Source organism: Mastomys coucha, unplaced genomic scaffold (genome assembly GCF_008632895.1).
Source record: "Mastomys coucha isolate ucsf_1 unplaced genomic scaffold, UCSF_Mcou_1 pScaffold20, whole genome shotgun sequence".
In the NCBI taxonomy this organism is placed as follows: Eukaryota; Metazoa; Chordata; class Mammalia; order Rodentia; family Muridae; genus Mastomys; species Mastomys coucha.
This window is the reverse complement of record NW_022196903.1, coordinates 31666173-31671575: the sequence shown is the minus strand read 5'-3', so window position 1 is coordinate 31671575 and position 5403 is coordinate 31666173.

Genomic DNA, 5403 nt, shown 5'->3' with positions numbered 1-5403 from the left:
TTTTTAAATTTTCCCTTGTGTATCAATTTAAATGTTACAACCATGTAAACTACTTCTCTTGTTAGATAGATTTTCACCTAGACTTTTTTTCCCAATTCAGAAAAAATACACACTAAATAAAACAGCAATAAAATATAAATCATTCTATTGGAGAGAAATGCATTGTTTTCTGCCAGTGGATGTTTTCTTTGAAAGTTAGCAAACTAAGGAGAGAGAGGCAGAACAATGATGTAGTGAAATGTTGACCTTTGTTTTTTTAAGAAAAGGATTGAAACATGAAATCCTCTTACTTTGGCAGAAAAACATTTGTTTTCTTGATGAAATTATTTTTACATCTGAGGAAAAAATCTAGGAAAATAAATCAAAGCGATGCTGAATCAAACATGTTTTGTGTGGAATGATTTCATATTGTCATTCTCCTTTACCAGCCATGTTGGGAAAGTCCATCATGCAGGGTATTTAAATTCAACATGGGCATAAAATGTTACTCAAATATTCTTCCTTCTTTTTCCTTTTCTTTCATGTTTGATAACTTATACAGGCTGAGGACCCCTGAACACCAATTCTGACATGTTCCAAAGCCCAGATAGTTTTGTGCACAGACTTGACTTCACACGTGGAAGATTCTACCCTCAATCCCAGGGATACTCAGAGTCAAAATGCAGGCATATAGAATCATATTACACAAACTTTCCTGGGATTGCATGTACAAGGTGCATAAGAGTTTAAATCAAGCCAATGTTTAGTGTCAGATCACATCCCTGAGACACCTCATTGTGTGCAGACAAATCAAAACAAAAGAAAATCCTGGTGCACCTCATTCCAAGCATTTTAGATAAGGACTTTAGACTTGAATTGGTATTGAGTATTTCATTATGGAATTCGACACATTTCAATTAGTCTAGTGTTTAATGCAAAGGAGAAGAGATCATCTCTTTGGTGAGTTTGGGCTGGCATGACACAAAACAAAGCAAGATCACAGGAACAAAGTACAAACTGATAGTTTACATTTAGTTTCCAGATAACAGTTTCTACTCTGTTATCTACCACAAATGCCAAGGAACTTGAGGGCTCCCTCCTCTTTAGACCTTAAAGTGCTATTTTGAGTAAACAACCCATAGGTCTGTGTTTCAGAGAAACAAATTCTCTGGAAAGTTCCCAAGTGTGGCTACAAAGTTGTGACAGAGTCACCATTGATCCTAAAGTAATAAGATTCAATGAGCAAATTCCTATATATCAAGATTGTTACAGTCTCAGTTTCAGAGACAGTAACACTGCACACCCACACTGTGCATACACACACACACACACACACACACACACACACACACACACACACACGCATGCATGCACGCATGCACAACTTACTACATGTGGCTGTGTTGGCACAGTCTAAGGTATCCACAGCTAAACTGTGCTGGCCATCTTTGGTGGCCAAGGCTCTACCTGAGTTAGAAATGCTGAAAGGTCCATTTCATCTCCCAAGTCAAAGCCAGTACCAGTGGAGAGTTTAAAAAGGATAAACTTGTAGGCATCTTGGTATTGGTGCTTAATAAAATCAGAGCACCTTTTAAAGTGCAACTGACAGAAACATGAATAGTAAATGTAGTCCTTTGATGTGCTGCCCTTAATAGGAAAACGTACTCATGGGGATGGATGGGAGAGAGGGTAGAAAGGCAGTGTCTCAAGTGGGGTTTTGACAGCAGAATGGTAGGATGATAAAAGAGTCTGCAACAAATTTGGTTAGACTCCAGACTAATGCTGTCAGTCATCATCATGTATGCAAAAGCAACAGGCTGTGAATCAATAATGAATTAAGGTGAGCTAGAACAGGATCTCCCAAGGGAAAAGCATCCCTGTAAATAACTGTGGAGTGCTCCTTTAGCTGGAGGACAAGGCAGGTTTTCAAGCAGACAGCGTTCTCTGCCATGTAATCCAGGACTCTCAAGATACTATGTCACAGCTCCCAGATTCACTGTGGGGGGTGAGGAGGGGGGAGGAAGAAAAAAATGGGGTTGCAATGCTAATCATCCTCACACAGAATGTGACATTCAACGTTCCTTAAACTTTGAGAACTTTTCCTATCTTGTTAAGTTCCACAGAAGTGCTGAACTGGTCTAAGAAGCTGTTCCCCAAATCAATGGTGTTCACAGATAGGAAAGAAACACATGGTCACTTACTGCATACAGTGCCCAGAAAATGCCCTGTCTCCACGTGTCCCCAGGTTTTATCAATAGTATTTCCAAATTCATTGCTGTTGAAAGATAGAAAGAAAAAATGTAAGGGAGCCATCTTCATTTCCTCAAACACTTAAGCAAGTACTCTGCATCCTATAATTAGGAAGACACAAAGCAGCTTTGCCAGAACCTTGGTAAAAATAAAACTTCCCAGGGAACAGCAGTGTTCCCTCATCAGTATGTTATACAGATACTCCAACTCTCCGGGTGATTCCGAACATTAGCTATTGTTACCCACAGGTGTGGAAAGGATGACTATGAAAACATTGCAGTTCTATACAGTCCCAGAATGGTCTCACATCTTGTAACAGTAAATGTATCTCTGAGGTTTTCCCATGGAAAGATTACTAAATTGGTAGATGAAGAGTCATGGACTTCAGCTGTACCAAGAATTAAGTTCATGACAACTTTCAGGTTCTCCCTGTTTCTGTCCCTGTCCCTGTCCCTGTCTCTGTCTCTCTCTCTCAGAGTATGTGTGTGTATGATTTTTCTCACTGCCCTCTTTCGCTTCCTCCCTCTCTCTTCATGCATAGAGATGCAAATTATCTTTGGTTACATCATGACCCCTTGTAAAATGCCCTTTTGATACACTGTTCCTTTGAGTATGCCAGCTCTTGTGTGATAAATCTATAGCTGAAACCGAGAGAGTACTCTTAGACTCAAACACTTTACTTGGAATCTTCTATTGGGACTTACCTCGAAGTCCCACAATAATCTTTTTTGGCTCCTACATCTCCAACCATCACTGAATTTGCCTAGTCATGACAAGTGTGAAATCTGCTTATACCAGATGAGGCTCTGCCTTTTAATGAGAAAACTATTTGAACCTTCATTAAAGACACAGTCAATAGGAAAGATGGGGATCCCTATTGACGTTAAACACATTGACATTAAAACACAAATGAGCTTGTTATATACCAAGCTACCTTTTTAATGTAAGTTATATAGAATATCTAATTTAGTATTTACAAAGCTGGGCTGCTTTGTCATGGCCTCAGTGGAAGAGAATGTACATAGCTTCACAGAGACTTGATGTGCAAGGGGTGGGGGATACCAAAGGGGGTCTCACCTACTTAGTGGGGAAGGCAAGGGGAGATGGTGGAAGGAATTGTGGGAAGGGGTAACAGGAGGGGGCAGTGAGCAGGATGTAAAGTGAATAAATAAAATAATAATAATAAATTAATTAATGATAATAATAATAATAATAACTTGAATCCAAAATAGAATTATCTAATTTGTCTAGCACAGGAAAACTCTTTAGATCCCTTAACTTTTTGGCACATGTCAGATAGGTCTAACAACTGCTGTCAGGCTACATTCTTTTCTCACACACTGCATTAGATTTGCACATTTATTTCCCAAGATGTACTATATGCCAGTAGTACGTGTTCTTTCCAAACTGTGAACTCATATCAACTTGGTTTTATAAATGTTTTAGACAACCATAGTATGTAGTGGTTGTGGGCATTGGTGACCTCATGAGTGATACTGTGACATAGTCAACTGTTGACATTTTCTATGCCCTGTGAAATAAAGTGCTATATTTAACAAGTAAAAAGAAACTTTCTTTGTAGGATTGTTTTTTTTAGGGTTAGCAGGCTAGATATCTCAGAGAGCAGCTTGCCTGCCCTTTGGCTGGAGAAATGGACGTTGAAATGGATGTTCTTTCCCTCCTGAGCTGGAGATGATTACCTCAGTCAAAGCTGCGATTGCAGTCTAGATTTCAAGAATGTTAGTTAATGAGAGGACAGCCTACAATTGAATTTCTTGCTAGTTTTTTTTAAAGATTTATTTATTATTATATGTAAGTACACTGTAGCTGGCTTCAGACACTCCAGAAGAGGGTGTCAGATCTCATTACAGATGGTTGTGAACCCCCATGTGGTTGCTGGGATTTGAACTCAGGACCTTTGGAAAAATAGTCAGTTCTCTTAACCACTGAGCCATCTCTCCAGCCCGAATTTCTTGCTAGTTTATCAATCACTTAATAAAGAAAGTTAACCTAAAATAGAAAGTTGAATTCACTCTTTCAAGAAATCTAACCATATATAAAAGAGATTACTTTCTTTTAAGAAGTATACATCCAAAGTCTTTTTGAACAAATAAGAGTCTTTAATTACAATACAGATAAATCTCTGAAAATCTCCTTAGGTGTATTTCTTCCACTAAGCATAAATCATTAGTAGGGTATTTTTCCATAAATAGGCTATGTTAATTCAATTTCATTATGTAATCATGCATTCATCTATTCTTCAGATGTACTAAATGCTAAGCACTCTTACAGATGTTGGGAGTTCAGCAACAAACAAAATGACAAGCATGTTGATATTTAGGAAATCGATACTCCTATGGGGAAAAGGCACACTGAGCGATCACTGCACAATGTAACACTTGATGTATTGAAGAGTGGCCATTGTATAATGTCGTGAGACTTTTGTCCCATGGGATGCTAACTTGAGGGACTGAATGCCATCATTGCTCACTCATGTATTTCTCAGATGAAGACTCTTTAAGTGAAGTACTGGATGTGCAGCTGCTCTCAATACTTTATAATTTCCATACATCACTCCCTTCAAAAGTATAACCATCAGGATAACTAGTCTTTATATATGGCCTCACAGAACACTCCAAAATTCAAACCCGAAAGCCATCAAGCCTTCAAAGGACTCAATCCTGGATCTGGACACTTTTTAAATTCTAATTTAGTGGTTGAATGAGAGAAAGACTCAAAAGGGATGCCTATATTTTAATGAACTACACAAGGAAGTTAAGAGTCATAGACTACTGATGACATATTTGGGGATGAAGTAGAAACACACACACACACACAAACACATGTGTTTGTAATCTTGTTTGTGTGTATGTGTGTGTTTGTGACATATATGATAACTGCTAGAAATGAGAGTTGCTAGAGAAGCAAATAGCTTGTAGAGGTGACCAAATCTCACTGTAATCTTGGGAAATAATTGAATAACTACAGAGTAAGGGCAGTCAATGCAAAAATTCTTAGATGGCAGTTTCTAGAAAATTACAGCAGCAGTAAGGAACAAGTAGATAAAGCAATGTAAACCAGAGGAGAAAGCTTAAGAGATTAGCAAAACTAATAATAATGAGCCTTGTACCAATGAGGACCAAGGACTGAAAGAATCATTAGGTTTCTCTTGTG